Consider the following 20523-nt stretch of genomic DNA (forward strand, 5'->3'; position numbering starts at 1 on the left):
CTTTGCTTTTCCAGTTTGAGTTTTCTTTGATAAACTGGACAATCAATACTCATTATGTTATGATCAGTACATAACTTGGATCCTAACTGGTTATTGGCATCCAAACAGTTTCCGCATTTGTTAAACTGCACTCTCTTTACATTCCTCAACTTTATGCTCCCCTAAACACTTGATACATCTTTGTTTGTGAGTGCAATAACTAGCTATGTGATTGAATACTAAACATTTATAGCACTTTCTGACCGTTTGCCCATCGTATACTGGGCATCGATCCCCACTAACGTTAATTTTCTTGCATTTGAAAGCATCTTCAAAATATTTGTGCTCCATTTTATATGATATGTGCAGTTTTGTTATCTTTCTTAGAATGGATAATTTTTACATATTTCAATTTGGCCTCTCTCAATACTTCATTTTGAGCAACAACTATTTCTTCTTCCTTATGTTCCCGACTAATATTAGCAACAACAATTTTTGGGCAATGGGCTTTGGGTTCAGCAATATTCTAGGTATTTTGATATAATCTTTCAGTTAGGGTATCTTTTATTTTGTTTTTATCATTGATTGGCTTTGCACTTATTATTATAGTACCATTGTTTTTATATAATACTTCGATACACAAACAAGTAATCAATCAATGCATGAAACGAGTCAAATCGGAATTCGCGTGATTTTGTTAGTGGCATTAATGACAACGCTGATTTGGATGTGTTTGTGAAATATAATTGGATCCATGTTTCATATTTTAGGCCGCCAGTTACTGAAGAGAGTATTGCTAAATACATTTCTTTTCACTTTGGCATTGCTTCCTCCAAATTAGCTTGCTTCAAGTTGACTAAGAGAGATGTCGATGTAAACTCTCTGGTGAGAGTCTCATTTATAATTCGTATGTTTGCATCTGACTACATCAAACTTTTTAACGCTGCGCTGTGACCTACCAACGTAATTATTAAACCCTTCCGTTTTTTCCGAAGCCCGGAGAAAATCCTGTAGTGTCGTAGACTTAACTAATTCCCTAAATAATTGTCTTAACGAGCAATTGCCTCTAAATTTTCGTATTTATTATGAGAATATTAGGGGTCTTAGTACTAAATTAGTGGATCTTTTCGTACAAAGTTATGACTTCAGTTACGAAGTTCTGATTCTTACTGAGACATGGCTGAAACCATCGGTGTTTAATTCTGAAATTTTATCGGGTTCTTATGAAATATTTAGGAAAGATCGTCTAAACAGGGTTGGTGGTGGTGTGTTGATTGCTGTGCATACCAGGTTCTCTGCGGAGGAAATGTATTTCGCAGACTCTAATGATGTTGAGTTCCTTTGCGTGAGAGTAAAACTCGCTTCTATTTACAAATATTTTGTAGCATTATATATTCCGCACCAGTCGGATATTTCTATATATATAAAACATGCTTCCGTGGTGAGGTTGATATTCTGTCATCGTGGCTGGTGATTTTAATTTGCCTTGTGTGTCTTGGAATCTTATTGATGGTTTGTTAGTTCCCACATCATCTCGCGATATGTTCTACGAATTTCTAAATGCCTTTACAGATATTTACCTCTATCAACTGAATAGGATTCATAATGAATTTGGTAAATGCTTAGACTTAATTTTTTCAGATGACTCGTCCAATTGTTCAATGAGTCGATGCGATCCAATAGTTCTGCCCGGAGATGTATACCACCGGCTTTGGCTTTATACTTGGATTATCTCCATGCACCGGAGCGTAGAACTATTAGGAATGTGTCTTCTGGCCGATTTCTTTTCAGGAACGCTAATCTGCCTGTGGTTATTGAGGAGGTTTCCAAAATTTCTTGGCCCGCCTACGATAGAGATGTCGAAAGGAGTTGTACACACTTTAAAAATGCTTTGTATGCGATATTTCTCATACGTGTACCTGTGTCTAACACCTCTTCAGCAATTCCAACTTCTGCTTTGAGCTCTAAAGAACTCAAATATCTTAAAAATCGAAAAACACGTTCTTCTAAGATTCAAATTATCCGGATCAAGAAGTGACTATGCGGCATACTCTATTCTGCGCCACAGGTACAATAGGCTACAGAGAAGATGTTAAGCGGATTACTTAAAAAAGATTAAGCATAAAATTTCCTCTAATCCAAAGTCGTTTTATTCGTTCGTCAACTCGAAAAGAAAAATCAAGAAGTCTCCAACCGTAGTGAAGTTTACATCTAATTAAATCTAATTAAATCAGGGGTATGACTCCCCGCCTTTGAACTATCCATTCAAACTGTCCTCGCTTAATTCAGCATTTGTTCCGTATATTCATACGGAAGACGTACTAAGACATATGGAAGGCCTAAAAATTTTCTATTCTAGTGGACCTGATGAAATTCCATCTCTTGTGCTTAAAACGAGTGCTGAGATCCTGTATCAACCTCTTAAATGTCTTTTTAACGCATCCCTAAAGCAAGGGATATTTCCCAGAAAGTGGAAAGGGTCTTTTATAATACCACTTTACAAAAATTGGAAAAGATCATGTGCTTCAAGTTACCGAGGAATATCAAATCTTAGTGCTATTCCCAAACTCTTTGAATCGATCGTCACAAAGCAACTAGATCATAGGGTATCCTCAATCATTGACTCGTCTCAATATGGTTTTTGCTTGGGTAAATCTACTGTGACTAACTTGCTTGAGTTCAAAACTCATGTGCTGAATTGATTTAAGGTTAATAGCGAAATTGATGTAATTTATACTGATTTTAGTAAAGCTTTTGATAAATTTTCCCATTCACTTCTTCTGTTCAAACTCGATCGTTTTAGCTTCCCGCCTTTGTTTCAATCTTGGATATCTTCATAGATGGATAGATAGTTTTGAAGTACCGCAAGCCGCTAATGTGCGCAGATGATGTCAAACTTCTTATGCCTATCCGCTCAACAGTGGATAGATCAAATCTACAATCGGATCTGCATAGCCTAGTCGGATGGTGTAGCGTAAATATAATGTCACTAAACCTGCCGAAGTGCAAGTTCATGTATTTTACAAGGAAGTCATACCAATCCTACGAGTATGTGATTGATTATTACACAATTAACCAAGTCATTAATTTCGTAGACCTTGGGGTTACGATGGACCCTAAACTCGACTTTAAATTGCACATAGAAGGTTGCGTGAACAGAGACAAAGGGACTTTGGTGTTCGTCAAACGATGGTCTAAAGAGTTCGATGATCCATATATTACTAAAACTCTCTTTATATCATTGGTGCGGCCAATATTAGAATACGCTTCGATAAACTGGAACCCTCGTTACCAGACGCATTGCGACAAATTAGAGTCGGTTCAAAAGCAATTCCCGATTTTTGCGCTAAGGGACTTACCACGGGACCCCTCAAGGATTCTTCCTCCCTACTCCTGCTGTTTAAAACTTATTCAGCTCCCTACGTTACAGAGTGGTATAGAGATGGTAGGTGTGTTATTTGTAGTAAAACTTATTAGAGGAATGGTAAATAGCCCTTTTCTGCTCGGTAAAATTTTATTTAATGTTCCCCTTAGACCATCTAGACATTTTCAACCGCTTCATGTAAAGCACATGCAGATCGAATTTTGAAATGCACTACAAAAACATTGATACGTGTGGTCCACTCTACGTAATGACAAAATATCTGCTGACTACCTTAAATACGCAATGATTTGGGTGGATGGCTTGGAATCACGTCCTTTCCAACCTCCCGCACATCGCAGCCCTACTTGTTGTGTTTCAGATATACATCAGCTGCTCGAAATCACGTCTAATCACCAGCTCCAGTAACTTTGGGCGGGTGGCTTGGAATCACGTTCATCGCAGTCCTACTTGTTGTGTTTCAAATATACATAAAAAAAAAAAATATATATATATATCAGCTGCTCGAAATCACGCCCATTCCGACAGCACCAATAATCAATTCCCGTTGCTCCGCATCGCAGTCCATCCCGATAAAATGATTTAATAATGTATATATATATTTTATAATATAATTTTGTTCAATTTGTATGCTTCTGTAATTTATCTGTAATCCGTACTATATTTAGTCTGATTAACCGTTAAATTTGTAGACTAATAAATAAATAATGGCCACAGGCCCAGGCCCACAGATCGATGAGCTTTACAACAAAATGAATGGCTACCTCCCTGATCTCTCCAGTGTGTTCACCCCGCGAAACCTGATATTATCACCGACTAAATAATCAGCGACCTTATTTACAAAATGGACGTACCAAAAGTCGACCATTTTGAACATCCAGCTCAATGGCTTTACGTTACCGACTGTCTTACACCCCAAAATCTTGGGTGTGACGTTTGATCAGGATCTACATTTTGGTGAGCATGCAGCCGCAATTGTACCGAAAATCCAGAGCCGTAGTAAAATCCTCAAATCTCTTGCTGGCAGTACTTGGGGAAAAATTAAGAAACGCTCATTACCACCTACAAAGCACTTGGCCAGCCGATTGCATGCTACGCGCCCCCGATATGGTCGCCAAGCCTAAAGACTACTCACTGGAAGAAGCTACAGTCAAAATACTGCCCTCAGGTTGTCTTCTTACGTCCACACAACACCATCTACATAATGAGGCGAGAATACTCCCCATTAGGGAGAGAAATGAAATGCTAACCAAAGAGTTCCTGTTGAATACCCAGAAACCTGGGCATCACAACAGACATCTGATTGATGAGCCAACGCCGCCCAGGTGCTTAGGGAGTCCTTCCGTAAGCATTATGAGGAAATACGGCACCTGAGAACACAGCCGTATGAAGCCAAAGAATACAAGCAGGTTCTCAGTGAACTCCATAAACAGGCGTCAAACCTCTATGTCAGCAATTGCCCGGTGAATCCTGTACTTAAAAAACAATACCCTAAAATTCCAAAAGAGGAACGCACACTCCCTAGGGAAGCAGTGCTACAACAACAACAATAACAAGAGTTCTGCTGCTGATAGTCCATATAAAACATCTAGGTCCAGTCCTTTCAAAAAATTTAAAGCAGCGCGACGCAATTTGGCAGAGAAGCTCGGCCAAAATCTCCTCGCAGGCACATCGCGCTTTGTATACTTTTTTATTTCTGCTACAGCTCGACGATCTTCAAGCATTTTGAACAAACTAAAATGCAGCGGCTACCCCTGGCTGGCCATGTTATGCGATTGAGTGAATTTCTGAAACGCAAGTAGAAAGAACTTTCTTTTAATGCAGATCATGATAAAAGAATACTGTGGTCTTTTTCACTGAAGCCTGTTTTTATTAAACTTCTGTGTATGAACAGTTAAATGAGCTTGTTATTCTCCAAACGTTTTTATGTAAAGAAGAACTTAAGTTTTGAGCTATCATTTGTAGCGTTTTAATACCGGCCGCGGTGGTGTAAAGATCTCAGACTGAAGTGAAGGGAAAACTAACATCCAAATATTTTAGAAATTTTCTTAAACGGTTTTGCTTTTTCCCAGTGGTTTGGAAAGCACTTGTAGTGTATTTCTACCATAAAAAGCTTGTCAGCTAAATTCATCTGTGTTACAAAAATAAGTCCGCTAATTTGTAGCAATTGTGAAAAAGCAGCTCACCACGAATTGAACGAGAAGCTTGGCCTCTAAGATATACTTTATTTAAATATTCGTAGCATGTAATATTGTACAAAAAGCACTCAATAAGCATATATATAAAAACGAACTAAAACACAAAATAAAGTAAACCAAGGATTTGATTCCATAATAATATATACTAGTACCGCCTGTGGTCGAAATTCGACCAAGTTGCTTTTATTTCAACTCACTCTATGCATCCAATGCAGGGATGCACCTTAACGTTAAGCCAATCGTTTATCAAAAAATGTCCACCGTTTCCGTTGAAACACTTCGAAATATTATCGATAAAGAAATTATCAAGATAAATTGTATCTCGTTTTTAACCGAAACGGAAAGCTTTCGTTAACGTTAAAAACGTTAACAAAAACGTGATACTTTATGTTTGAATTGTGCTGGCAATGCTATAGCCATGGTGAAGCCGTAAGGTGGTAACAGCGAGCGGACGTACACACAAACTCCATGTAATTTATTTGTGTAATTCGTTGGTGGTAATGTCAAAAATACTCTGAGAAATGTTCGTACTGTCAAAATTCATGAGAAAAGTTGCAATCAGCTTGGCTAATGCTTTCACATTTAATGACTCCGCATTGCCAGCGTAGTTTGAAATTAATAATTAACATAAACGATTTAATTTCGTTTTAATATGCAGAAAACGAAACAAAATCGATTCGTTAATTTGAGTTTCTTAACGTTAATAAACGAAACGAAATGACTTTGTTTCGTTTATTAACGTTAATTATCGTAACGAAATTATATCGGTTCGTTGTTACATGCCAACCTAATAAAACCGCACTACGTTTTTTAGCGCACGCAAACAACCGGCGTTTTTTGCCTTAGCCCAAATAAGCATGCGTTGCGACAATGTAAAGCATGTGTGCAAATGTCACGCAGAACAAAAATTGGAAATCGAGTTAAGTTTTCACGCAGCAAATTTTATTTGGGTTGCTCTCATACAAGTTGTATGTGCATGAGACATTTCTGACAGAAAATGACTTGCGTGCGTTTATATTAGGTTGGCATGTTAAGCATGTCTGATCCAATGCATTAATGCAAAGCCGGCCAAAAGTTGCACATTGTGCAATTTGAGTTCGTATTTTCACACCGACACTAACGATGTGTGATCACGATCGTTTGCTTTCGCTTGTCATTCACTAAAATCAACAGTGAATGCAAAAGGAAAAGTCCATGCTACTTTTTGTGGACTTAATAAAAACAATATGCTGCAATGTTAAAGTGACTTTTAATACGTTTTAGTTAGTATTATTAAGCTCCTTTGAACATACATATTAATATTGACAATTTAAATGTTAATAATTAATAATAATTAATTAATTATTAATAAATATTGACAATTTAATATAAGTAACTTTTTATACGTTCTAGTTAGTTTTATTAATTTTTATAAATTTTTCTTTTATTGAATAACTTTATGTTTTGAAAATATATTTCTATCTTTACATTTACTTTGTTTTACAGTTCTTTTTTAATGAAAAAATGAATTTTTTGAAGTAAATTTTGCATTGAAGAAACATCATAACATATTTTATAAAAAAGTTTTATCTGGCTAGCTTGACCTCCGCGTTCTTAGTTATACGAATATAAGTAAATATAGTCAGGATTAGCTTGAAATCAAATCAAAGTCCTTTTTAATTTCAGACTTCACAGTCCACATTTTCTTTTAGCACACTGTGGGGAGTTGTCACTCAATTTTTACACACACTTATGCAATTGTTTTAGTATTTGTGTGGCCGGCTCTGCATTAATGCGTTTATAGTTGAGCAGTGAGTGGAAAAGTAATAGTCTCACTCTGTAGTAGTGCCAGTTGAGCTGAAAATAATTTCACTATAAAAGTTGTTGATGAAAATACATTTAGATACAGCTTAGTGACAAACATTTTTTTCTTTATTTTGATTAAAAAACAACAGAAATCTTTCAATATTTTGCAATATTTTTAGTTTAGCGCCGTTATCTATCCTACCACCCAAGTGAGTGATAATGAACAAAAAGGCTTCAGTTAAATTTTTAAATAGTAGTAAAGAAAGGCTGTACAATAAGCTAAAAAATTACGTGCACATAAATTTTTCAAATATTATGTAATTCTTAAGAAAGTGTAATGGACCCAAACAAACCCTTAACCTACTCATACGGATTAAGAGATATATATCACCAGCATAGTTATACCAATAACAAATATTGTGGGGTAATATATGGAAGGCAAAGCATGCCATAGAAAAAAAAACACGGCCATACGATGGAAATTTAAATACAAATTACGATAAAATTAGATAAAAGAAGTTGAATTTTAAATTTTAATATTAGAAAGAACAAAAAAAAGGAATTAAAATAAAGTAACATAAATTAGTAAAACACTAAAAATGTAAGAAATTTAAATGAAATACTAAATAATATAAACAAATTATATGTAATCAAATAAATTGAAAATTATGTTAGCAAAATATATTTATATGAGTGTATTTTGTAAAATATAAATTACCTAAAATATTTCGGTACATTGCGTTTTTATGGCACACAAACATTTACTCAAATGGCAACCGTAACCGTTTATTTTTTTGAAATAGAAAAATAACGCTATGTATATGCCGGTTGCCGTTTTTTTTGATTTTTTTTACGTGAAATTTTCCGATTCAGTCAGCTGCATTTAAATATTAATAAACTAAGTTGAAATAAAAGTATATATAATAAAAAAAATAAGACATAATAAAACAAAGTATCTTAAAAGACAATATAAAAACTTTAGTGTTATGTTTTTGGAACAAATTTATTTGTTTGTTTAGTATAAGACTTACTTTATCAAAAACGAGCATAAAATTGGAAATGCAAAAACATTTGTGGGCAAATTTGCTATTAATTGTTATAAATAAATTCAGTAAGTTTTAACAAAAGTTAACTCATTATTTGTGATTTGATGTTTTTTTTTGAAAGCACCTAAAATAAAAAACCAAGAATCTCTATTTACGTGTAATTTAAATTTGCTATAAAAATGGGACGGTCAAAAATGAAGTCTATTTAAGGTTTTTTGTACGCTAAAAATTATTTTGGAACAATTTTTTTAAGATTTTTCTATAGTGGCACTAATGACGAAACCATGTTTTTTCGAACTCAAAATGAGTGAGAGAGCAGTTGTCTCAACGTGTTGCGCGTACGCATATGTTTGTAAGTGAAATATTTGAGCAACACGACTACACAGCTTTCCGAAAGGTCCCATTGTGATACCCCGTGGATCTCTCCCCTACTCAAACCAACAGGGCGATTCAGCAAACGTCGGCAATTTCTTAGGTTCCAACTTAGCCAGATTACAAAGATCGTCAAACAAGGTAGATCCCAGGGATTTCTTCCTCTTGCGCCATAGCGCAGGATAATCGCACCGAAAATGCTTTACTGTTTCTATCTCCTATTCGTCTTTGCAGCTCCTACTGTAATCATTATAGGGATATAAGGACCACCCAGCCGTTGTGCATGCTTCCCGATTGCTATGTGGCCGGTTATAAGTCCAACCACCAGAGATATGTCCGCCCTTCGAAGAAGAAAGAGGCTTATTTTGCGTCTCGCTTCACATTCAGGGGACACGAACTTAGTGTGGTAGCAGGATTCAAGATTGCTCCATCTCACAGCCGCTTCCCTAAGGAAAATCCATTTCAAAGTGAGCTTACAGGTAGCGAGCGGTATGCTCAATCCCTTCCAGGGCGATGAAAGCGGAACGGATGTGCTCCATCTTGTAAGCTATTCAGCCATCTCATTGCCCGGTATATCAGAGTGTCCAGGTACCCATCCCAGACTGAGGGAAGTTTGCTCAGCGATCTCGTTAAGCGAAAATTTGATTATAGCCTTGATCAGCATTTCTCGGGTTACCAACGCCCTCATTTATAGCAGCCACCTCAACCTGAAAGATGCTGGAATGATCGCGTAAGCTAAAGGATAGATTCCACCCCAGTCGATGTGCAAAGACCTTGCTACCCACCTTGTTATCCAGCGGCGGCTCCTTCAACCAATAATCCCTATCCAGAATAACAACCTCGTACTTCATATCGAAGAATACAGTCGGAGGGCAATAGTCCGACGAAGGCCAATCCAGATTCTTAAGGCATGGCGATCCACATTGTCTCTCCAGCCGGATAACTCTCGCAGCCGCAGATCAGAAAAGGCCGCACAGTGCTTGGCCATTAAATCTACAAAATTATATTTAAAAAAAATTTCCACTACGCATACCCAAAAAAATAATTTTCGAGCCTGCTAAATAAAATTTTTTTTTTTACTTTTTTCGACTTTGATTTTTAAGGTGTTTTTCATGACCTACTAAAAAAAATTTCATATGTATACCCTGTCCGACCCAAAAATTTCCGCTAAAAATGTTGGCGATAACAGTTTTATACAATCAAATGAAAATTTTTTTAGTAGGTCATGAAAAAACCTTAAATATCAAAGTCGACAAAAAGTAAAAAAAAAATGAAATTTCGCAGGCTCGAAAATTATTTTTTTGGGTATGCGTAGTGGAACTTTTTTCCTGAGCCGAATCAATGGCGCGATATCGGTTAATAAATCGAACCAGTCTAATAGACATAGGTACATATATATCAATGGAAAGGTAGAACAAATAGCTGTTATTAAGCCCTGTTTTTAAACGGTTTTATTTAACTTGACAGGGTGGGCGGCCGGCCGGCACGAATTTTGTAATCGAAATTTAAGTAACTTCCCGATAAGCTACAAGCTTGAAACTTGGAGCATAGTTCAGAACCCGATGACAATGCAATAATGAGAAAAAAACTCACATAGGTGGCGCATGGATCGAAATATTTCAAAAAATCGTATTTATGATCCGATTTGGTTCCTATTTGGAACACATAATACATACATGAATATAAAGCGACCTATGAAAAAAAAATTGCCGGTAAGTGGCGCACGGATCGAGATATTCCAAAAAATCGTATTTGTGGTCCGATTTGGTTCATATTTGGAACACATAATACATGCAAGAATAGAAAGCGACCTATGAAAAAAATCGATGCTAGGTGGCGCAAGGATCGAGATATTCAAAAAAATCTTATTTGTGGTCCGATTTGGTCCATATTTGAACACATAATACATTCATGAATAGAAAAAGACCTATGATGTCCGATTTGACTCGTATTTGGAACAAATATTACACTGAGTCCGGTATACTTAAGTGACATCAAACTACTTTGGAGTTTTAAGGAGGGACAAGCATATGGGGCGCAGAGCCGAGTAAATTCTTTGGAAGGATTATGTATTTTATTTAATTGTCTGATCAACGCCCTAGATTGATGAGGAGTGTGATGACTATTACCTAGGACCTATCTAATTATTTTCTAGCTTTTAGTATTATTATTACTTCATGTAAGTATTGTTTTCCATAAAACTTAAAAATATCATTTAAACTATTTTATTTAGTACATAAGCCGAGGTCAAACAGTGCAAGAATTGTGCTGTTGGTAGTCCATATAAAACATCTAGGTACCGTCCTTCCAAAAAATTTAAAGTAGCGCGACTCAATTTGGAAGAGAAGCTCGGCCGAAATCTCGCAGTTATATCGCGCTTTGTATTATTTCTACCACAGCTGTACGATCTTCAAGCAGATATCAACATTGTCCAACAAACTAAAATGCAGCGGCTACTGGCTAGGCCATGCTATGCGAATTTCTGAAACTCAAGTAGAAAGAACTTTCTTTTTATGGAAATCGTGATCCAACGACACCGTGAGCTTTTTCACTGAGGACTAATCAATTTTTTATGTAAAGTTAGCGCACTGCCTGCTTTCATTCAAAATTTTGTGTGTGAACAGTTTAAAGAGTAATGCTTTAAACACAATGCCGAGCGACGAAGATATACGCCGCGTCAGGCGATGACATTTTTCAAATTACGCCCAGATATTTTGCCTACTCAAAACACAATGCCGGGCGAAACTAAAGCTTTTATTCAGAGTGGCCATTATTTATAAAGATGAAAACAATTAAAACTTTTTAATTCTTTGCTTTAGTACTTGACTGCTAGAGCTGCATTGAAAAACACACTTGGTTGTCAGGAATCTAAATCCAGAGGACGAACATTAATAGTATAACACTTTAATTTAAAAAATACAGTTTACATATATACAGCGCACGTTACGTACGTTTAAATAAGCTTGCATGAGCTTAAATTTTTGACAGCGCACGTTAGTTGAAAACATTGATTGAAAAAACTTAAATTTAGTAAATATTTGAGCTAATTACATTTTAGTTTTTAATAATATCAATCAATAGTAGGCGGTTTATTAATAATGATACCGAAACACGTCTTTCGATATCCTTCCTAATTATTTGAACGTGTTTTGGCAGTAAATTATATGTAAAAAAATAAACAATTTTTTTTTTTGGATATGTTTTCTTTTTTTATACTTAAAAAATTGAACAGCGGCAACCTTTGGTATTTTTGTCGTCATCGCCCGCCGGTGACGAAAGAAATAAATTTATCGACGCAAAATGCCGTCGAGTAAATTTCGCTCTTCGCTTTCATTGTGTTCACCTTCATGTAATTACCGGGATTATATTTCTGGCGAGGCGAAATTCGTCGTGTTTATTTCGCGGCGGCAGGGCATTGTGTTTCAAGCTTAAATAGAAAAGAAGAACTTACATACGTTTTGAGCTATAACTTATAGCATTTTAATACCGGCTGTCTTGGTGTTAAGATCTCCCACGAAGTGAAGAGACAACTAACATCCAAATATTTTAGAAATGTTCTTAAACGATGTTGCCTTTTCCCGTGGTTTGGAAAGCCCTTTTAGTGTATTTCTACCATGAAAAGCTTGTCAGCTAATTCATCTGTCTAACGCAAATAAGTCTGCCAATTTGTAGCAAACGTGAAAACTTAGTTCACCACGAATTGAATGAGAAGCTTGACCTTTTAGATATACTTTATTTAAATTGTTATAAATATACCAACTCGCGACTTCGAAGGGCATTTCGGGACTTCTAGACTCTCAAAGTATCTCGACTACTCCTCTTGTATTTACCGCTAATCCAATTACAAATAAGATGGTTTCGCTGACGTCACGTTTATTCATTGTAAGCCGTAACAAAACGGCACACCTATCCTCTTAAATTTATATATAAACGATGGTTGAATTTGTTTAGAAAACGAAGTTATGTGGGTGTCTGTGACCTCAGGTGCAGTTAAAACATGTCAAAAATATCGGAAAAAGTATCGGATGATGCGTTTAAGCCTCGGTATTAATAACACGAAAGTGAAAATCAAATACTTAATTTCTTTTAAGCGACATTTTGCATAAAGGAGCATGTTATTTCCCATTACCAAAAACATATTTCATAAGCGCTTGTTAGTCGTAAATGCAGATGTCGCACGCAGGGCCGTAGAAATCCACTAAAACATTTGATTAATTTAATAAGTGGCGTCTCATTCATCAATCATTATTGAAGGATTACAAAAATAAAAATGTTTGCCACATCAACCAAATGACTTTTGGACTAAGAGCTGAAAATAAAATTAACACAGAATATTTACTATTTATACTATTTTATTATAACGTAGAAATAAAATTCTCTTTTAACAGCCACATATTTTTTCAAATAATCTTTTCTAGTTAGTTTTAGTACATGTCTGATAATGATGATTATAAATTTTAATTATTCAATATAGAAGGTTCGGGTATCAAAGAGTGGGTTTTCTTGCTTTTTCCGCAGCAAAAATTTTTATAATAATATCAAAATTTAACTGTCTCGCCATAACGGATTCAACACATGGTATGGGAAGTCCTGAAACTCGCTCTTGAGATGAACACGATCTATGAAAGTTTTTGATTCTTGCAAGGACGCTGAAAGAAACTTCTGCACTAGCTACAGTGACAAGTATAGTGCAAAAGATACGTAAAGCAACATAATTGTTGGAGCAATATGTAAAATATTTCAATAACTTGAACAAATCCCTGTACGCCAACTACATCCATAATATTGAGTCCAATATTAAGTCTAATCCCAAACCTTTTTGGAATTATATAAAGTCGAAAAAAGGTTGCTCCAGTATTCCCACTGGCGTTTACCTTGATGGTACCACAGCGCAAACTCCAAACGATTCAGCCAACTTATTTGCTGAGTTCTTTAAATCCAATTTTTCACCGGAAGATTGTTGTCAGTACCCTGATTTTTCGATCAGCCCAAACTCTGCTCTAAACTTCGGGTACCTTTTATTATCATCTGAGGATATTAGTAAAGTGATTTCGGAGCTTAAACCATCATCTCAGACAGATGTTGACGGATTTTCCCCGGTCTTGATAAAAAATTGCCCTTCCTTAATTTTTCCTTTGAAACTGATATTCAACAAGTCCCTACCGTCTGGTAATTTCATTGATGATTGGAAGGTTACTTCTGTTACGCCCGTTTTTAAAAGTGGCAATAAAAATGATGTACGTAACTACAGACCTATTTCCAAGGTGTCAACCAATTCTAAAATTTTCGAGCATGCCGTCAGGGCAAAACTAAGTTTTGCAGGTAAATCCCTGATATCTCCGTACCAGCATGGCTTTGTCGCTGACAGATCTACAATTTCCAACCTCTCGGTTTTAAGTGAATACTGCATTGCGTCATTTTCTAGTGGTTTTCAGGTAGACTGTATCTATACAGATTTTTCTAAAGCTTTCGACAGAGTTTCTCATAGTGTATTAATTAAAAGGCTGAGTTGTTTTGGATTCCATTCCTCTTTTCTCCTATGGATTAGTTCTTATCTATCTAATCGACAGTGTGTGGTCACTTTTGATGGTGTATCCTCTAGTTCCTTTGTGGCAACCTCTGGTGTTCCTCAGGGAAGTATATTAGGACCACTATTTTTCATTTTATTTATTAATGACATTAGTAGTTGTTTTTCATTTTCCATGTATTTGTTGTATGCAGATGACTTAAATATATTCTCAATAATCAAGACACCTGATGATGTTCTAAAGTTGCAAAGTGATACCAATAAATTATATCAGTGGCGTCTGAACTCACGTCTGCCTCTTAATCCGTCTAAATGTTTCCATATGACCTACTCTAAGTCAACTTCCGCCTTGCGCACAAGGTATACTATTTCTGATTGCGAAATTCACTGCGTAAGCGAGATTAAAGACCTTGGTGTCCTCTTTGATAGTAAGTTTTCTTTTAATAGTCATATTAATTATGTAACTTCTAAATCTTACTCCATGCTTGGTTTTGTTAGGCGTAATACCACCAAATTTTCAGATCCTTATACAATCAAACTTTTATATACCCCGTTTATTAAATCGCACATTGAATATGTTGTATTTATTTGGAGGCCTTGTACTCAGTTAACCATAAATAGAATTGAGAGGATACAGGAAATTTTTCTAAAGTATGCTCATCGTCCATTAAAATTTTCAGAACCCATGCCCTCCTATTCTTCTCGGCTTATGCTCTTAGGGCTCAATTCACTTGAGAGTCGGCGATCTATACTCTGTTTAACGTTTGTATACAATGTGATTAAGGGGGTTATTGACTGTCCTGATCTGTTGGAAAGGATTCGCTTTAATGTTCCTCAACGATTTCTTCGGAATTTCTTTCCTTTCTATGGAGATAACTTCAGAACAAATTATGCTAATTATTCTCCTATTAATCGCGCTACTTGTGAGTTCAGTATGTTAAGTAAAAAAGTCTCTCTTGATTTTTTGCTTCCAAGAGCCGATGTTTTGTTAATTTTGAATTCCGTTTTTTAAGCTGTATATTTTAATTACAATTAAGCTGTATGTAATACTTTCTTAGGTTCTATAGTCTATAAGGATTTTGTCCAATGACTTATTAATAACAATAATAATTATAATAATAATAAAATTGTATACAGATTAAGCAATTCCAATGGTGACAGACCTTTATCAAAATTTGCTTCGTAAATGTGTTTCAAGTGAATTATTTCGCATTCTAAACTTTGAGAAACGTCCGACTTGTATTTTTCGACAAATTTTGCTGCGCTCACCCGAACCGCAGTTTCATACATGTCTTCAAATTCCCACAAAAAGGAAAACTTCTCCTTCAAATTTCTCATAGCCGCAAATCGTTTAGTAATGCCAGTGATTACCGAATCAACGATCACCAATAATGTGTTGTTTTTAAAATCAGACTCTAGATCATCCGTAATCATCTCATTTCCATTATCTTCAAAACGTCTTTTGGGTTTTCTCTTTCGAATGTCCGGAAACTTTGGCGAGATGTTTAATTGAATAGCAACTGTTTTGCATTTGTTTAAAATTGTTCCCATTGGTTCCTGAACAACTTCAAATCAGATAATAAGACATCTAGATGTCGGACCTCAACATTATGGTGGCATTCGAACTTGTTGATGCACTTGAGAATGCCGGTAACATCGCCATATGCTCTTGCAGTCAAATTTAGCTTAAGAAATCCATTTAGTCCTTGTGTTAATCCTGAAACATGGTTTGCGAATGGTCTGATGGCTTCAATTCTAGCCGACCACCTAGTGTCTGAAAGACTGTGAAGAGGCTCGGTACTCTTTTTTGAGAATGTCCCATGGTTGTGAACTGCTGCTGAAAATAGTAAAACATTTTTGTACAACTCCGAAGAAAGTAATTGCAACCGTACAACATTCTGCAGCATCAACACCACATAAATTGAGACTGTGGGTTGCACAAGATGAGTAATAAGCATTCGAGTTTTTGTCGAGAACGTGACGTTTTGCTCCGTTGTAAGCTCCTTACATATTGGCGCTGTTAACGTACCCTTGTGCACGATAATCTTTTAATGGGATTTCATGTTTACCTAGATTATGGCAAATTAAACCAGCGATTTCCTGACCAGTTTTTTGGTTACAATCCACGAAAGCCAAAAACCATTCTTGAATTGTAAAATTTGTTGCTTTCGAATTGAAATGGAGGTAGCGCAAAATGAACGTAGTCTGTTCAACGTAACTAGCAACAGGCGTAGTATCAACGATAATAGCAAAATACTTGGCTTTCTTGCGTTGATCTAATATTGTTTCCCTCACGTGTTTTGCACACATTTATATAAACTTGTTCTGAATGCCTGGGGAAAAAAAGTGATCCTGTAAACGTTTGTGCTTCTGTTTTGGAATCCTAAATTTCTCCAAATGATCTCTAAGTATCGGATCATAATGACTTATGAGTTATAAGATGCCCTAAAAATTTCCATTGTTTCGTTCACCAAGATATAACTTTCGCCTCTTAAAGCTAGGCCACTTTCACCCAAAAATAGTGTCCAAAATTCTATATACAATTTCTTTCCACTTTAGAGTTTCAGTGGCTAGCTGTTCATTGATAAGTGTATCACTTGTAGCCTCCTTTTGAATTAGATTTTCAACTGAGTAGTGATACGTTGAAAACATGTTTTCGTCAGTTGAGTAATACTAATTGTGTTTTATAAACAGCGTTTTTAGCCAGCTGCCAAATGAAAAATGTATTTATTCTTAAATTTTAAGGAAAGGGACTTTTCAAATTATTTTTCACACTTCACTATGATATTAAAACAAAATGCAGATATTCGTTGCTTTTGAAATACGGCTTAAAAACTGTACATGGAACAACTAAAGATTCTGAATTAAAAAAAAAAATGTTTTAGTACCTCTAAATCGCTGACCCCCTCGGGCCCGGCGGAATCCCCCTTCCCCCTCCCACTCGTCGGGCCTGGTCACACGCAGAGATAAGATGTTCACCTCTGATTTACACATTGCCATTATTTGGATTTGCACACGCTGTATATTTTAAAACTGGTTAATCTCTAGTCACAACCACACCATTACTAATAACCACACGATGGGCTATATAACCAATAATAAGTTGTCAGAGTATAAACAAATAAATCCCCATAACTTAAAACTTACAAGCGTCTGCTTAGTAAAACGAACGTCAACCATCGATGTTACTAATCTAACTGATAGCAGTATGTCATTAATCAAACTATGTTTTTGATAAGTAAAGATATCAGTCATGTAAAACTTCGGGTTGATAAATGCTTCTAGTTAATCAATTATGGTTGTGCATACAACAAAACTATATATGTATGTAAATATTGTTTGCTAGACGTATTAAGTATTCTACTGATTCCTTGTGTAAATAATATATTGCCTTTTTTATAAAATGTATTATTTATTCAATTAAACTCTTATAATAAAGCAAAGTAATTTTAATTTGTAAAAATTAAAAAGTGCCAGACGTGTAGCTAAAAATCAGTTCTTGGAATTATTGTTTGCTTCCTTTCTATTTTGACAGCTCGCGGTAGAATTGTTCGGTTGCTTTTTGTATTGCAATGAAACAGGGTTGTTTGACGCCGGTGGCGGTGTTGCCACAACCACTCCCCCCTTAGAGACCTTCGTAGGTTGCGAAGGGAACGAAACTCTTTTGTCTTGTTTAGTATGCGAAGATGAAAACTTGTCTGTGATAGTCGGTGCAGATTGGAATCCCGATTTCTCTGTCTGGTCGACAGTTTGAAACTGTTGCTGATTTTTGGGCTTAGCAGTTTGCAGAGGGTTTGACTGACCGTCAAGTTGTTGATCGATTTAGATTGAGATTGAGAACGAAAATCGACACTGATGATGGCACAACGCCGAAAGCGGTTTGTCTCAAAACCAAATTACACATCATTTGTCCACCCTGTCGGAAAATCAACCAAACAAGATAAGTCTGTTGATCTTCTTTGGCGAAGTATGCTGGTTTAAGTCTGCTGTCTGTCACTGTTTTTTCAACACCATCAACATTTATTTTGAAAACGTAGCCATCTGTGCGCTCTAGAACTTCATGAGGCCCGGAGTAGGGATGCTCCAAAGGTCTTTTGATTGCGTCAATTCATACATGCGAACAGGTGTATAAATCTTTCAGAACGAAAATTTTAGATTTTGTGTGATGAGCTGTTTAGTGGGCCTTCAACTTCTGATGTGTGCTCGAAACTTCTGAATAAAAACATGGGGGTCCACTGGTGTGTCTTCTGAGATAAAAAAAACTCGTCAGGGAGGCGCAATACAGTGCCGAGAACCAAGTCTGCGGGCGAGGCATTCAAATCTTCTTTAATGCTTGTGCGAAGGCCAAGAAGAACTGTGGGCAAAACTTCCGGCCATGGAGCATGATAGTTTCACATCAGCGGCTAAATCAGGTATCTGGAACATCAATGTTTTTTGGTGCTAACCTGTTGTGACGCTGGATTTTAGAGCGCTGACAAGATACACAGTTGCGAGGCCAGTTCAGTGCGTTCTTTTTGATGCCCGGCCAAATGTATTTTTGTTTGAGTGTGCGTGCCGTATTCGGCCACTCGGATGAGATGGCTCATGAATAGTGTCAAAAAATGTTCGGCGCAAGTTTTTTGGAATAAAAGGTCTCACCATACCCGATGAATGTCGCAATATATGGTAAACTTGCCGTAAGCAGATAAGCGTTGGAGCTTTAACGGGGTATTGTTGTTGCTAGTCAGCTGCTGCAGCTCTTCATCATCTTGTTGCTCATGTTGAATCCTTTCAGCACTCAAATTAGTCGGCATATTGATAGCGTTGATTCTCGACAAAGCGTCGGCCACTGTAATTTCTTCGCCCTTGAGGTATATGATTCCCGTGGTAAATTGGGATATAAAACCAAGTTGATTGAGCTGACAAGGAGAGGATTTGCCGGCTTTCTTAGTAAAAGCGTAGACGAGAGGTTTGTGGTCTGTTTTGACTATGAACTCCCGGCCCTCCAATATGTGATGAAAGAACTGAATGGCTGCAAATATTGCAAAAATTTTATCTCGGTAGGACTGAGTTTCCTGGAGAAAAAACCCACTGGTTTCCACATATCATCTTCAAACTGTTCCAACGATGCGCATGGCGGAATCGGATGCAACAGTTGTGAGCGAGAGTAGAGCAGTAGACAAAAGAATTGCTGTACGAGTAGCTGCAGGTACGCTATACTTGCAAGCTTCGAAAGCTCCCTCCGACTCTTTTGTCCAAGGTACTTACCTTTTTTCTTTCTTCTTAGTACTTTTTAAGAATGCATTGAGGGGTGCTACCCCATTTGATTGATCATATAGCCCAATTATATTACTTCCTCCTTTGCAAACCGGGTTTATTGTGAGATTATTTTCAGACAGAATTACAAAAATTTGTTTTAGGTGCTGGATGTGCTCCTCACGAGTCTCAGAGGCTACTATGTAATCATCAATGAAACATCCAACAAAGATTTATACCTCTCAAAATATTGAAATGTTTGCGTGGCGATGCGTAGTCCTGGAGGCATCCATAGAGACTCGAAAATCCCAAAAGGAGCTGTGACCGCTGTCTTCTCAATGTGCTCCGGAGCCATCGGGATCTGGTGATACGCGCGGACAAGATCAATCATTGAGAAAATATTTTTGCCATGGAGTCGTTGAAATATATCTTCAGGAATAGGCACAGGATACCGATCAGGGAATCCATGGTTGGTATGTTATACTCTATCGCCTCGACAAGCTCTCCAGTCGTTGAAAGCGATGTATGCGGGTCAATCAGTCCATGTTTTTTGAGATCTATCAGAAGACCAATAAAGTCAGCCCAATAAAGTCAGCCCCTATTATTGCAGATTTGACGTCGGCTATAATGCAGGGCCATGTAAATTCTCGCCGGAGACCAATATTAAGTTTGACTGGTTGATGACCATACGTTTTATTGGCTGTGGAATTCGCTGCATAGAATGTGAATCCTGTGGAGTGTAGCTCTTCCTTGACAAGAGCTCTCAGAAGCATTGAGACTGCAGACCCGGAGTCAATAAGGAATTTGAGATGAAAAGGTTTGTCGTAAATATGTAGGCGATATTCTTTAATAGGTGGGATATGACTGTCCTTGCTGTCGCCAACCCCTTTAACTATTGACAACAGCTTACTAAGTTTCGCCGACTGGCTGGTGGCTTGTAGCTGCAGGCAACGATTTGCCTTTTCACCAAACCGGCTGTGGTAAAAGCAGTAACCTGAA

General features: G+C 36.7%; 1 protein-coding gene across 1 annotated transcript in view; it reads right to left on the bottom strand.

Moving 5' to 3' along the window:
* The window catches only part of Ptp52F (Protein tyrosine phosphatase 52F), a 2268497-nt gene extending 2251032 nt beyond the window's left edge, over positions 1 to 17465 (bottom strand). The window contains exon 1 of the mRNA XM_067773018.1: positions 17437 to 17465. The gene's annotated coding sequence lies outside the window, so the exon portion shown is untranslated. The remainder of the gene's footprint in view (positions 1 to 17436) is intronic.
* Positions 17466 to 20523: the final 3058 nt, after the last annotated feature.

This window comes from Eurosta solidaginis, chromosome 3 (assembly GCF_040869045.1).
Source record: "Eurosta solidaginis isolate ZX-2024a chromosome 3, ASM4086904v1, whole genome shotgun sequence".
NCBI classification, from domain to species: domain Eukaryota; kingdom Metazoa; phylum Arthropoda; class Insecta; order Diptera; family Tephritidae; genus Eurosta; species Eurosta solidaginis.